Here is a 428-nt window from a genome sequence, read left to right as displayed (position 1 = left end):
GATAACATTTGAAAGGAAACACTTTGAAGTGTGTGGAAATGTGAAATGTTGGAGAATATAACACATTAGATCTGGTAAAAGATAATACAAAGAGAAAATTAATTTTTGAAATGCAATAGAAAGGCCAATATCTCACTTAGGAGTCTAGGTGCAATTTAGATTTTGGCCACTAGATGGCAGCAGTGTATGTACAAAGTTTTAGACTGATCCAATGAACCGTTGCATTACTGTTCAAAATGTTGTTTCAAGTCTGCCCAAATGTGCCAAATTGGTCAATTGATACAAGTACATAACTATAGTGTCACAAGCCGGCTCATACTTTGCTTAGATCACGGGAGTGATAACATTTTAACAGGTTCACATGGCATAATTTAGAGGACTTCCTATGACTAGGGGTTTCAATAAGGTAGTTCAAATCTGACACTTTA

The sequence above is a fragment of the Salvelinus sp. IW2-2015 genome, unplaced genomic scaffold, assembly GCF_002910315.2.
Source record: "Salvelinus sp. IW2-2015 unplaced genomic scaffold, ASM291031v2 Un_scaffold2120, whole genome shotgun sequence".
Classification (NCBI taxonomy): domain Eukaryota; kingdom Metazoa; phylum Chordata; class Actinopteri; order Salmoniformes; family Salmonidae; genus Salvelinus; species Salvelinus sp. IW2-2015.
This window is presented reverse-complemented; position numbering follows the sequence as displayed.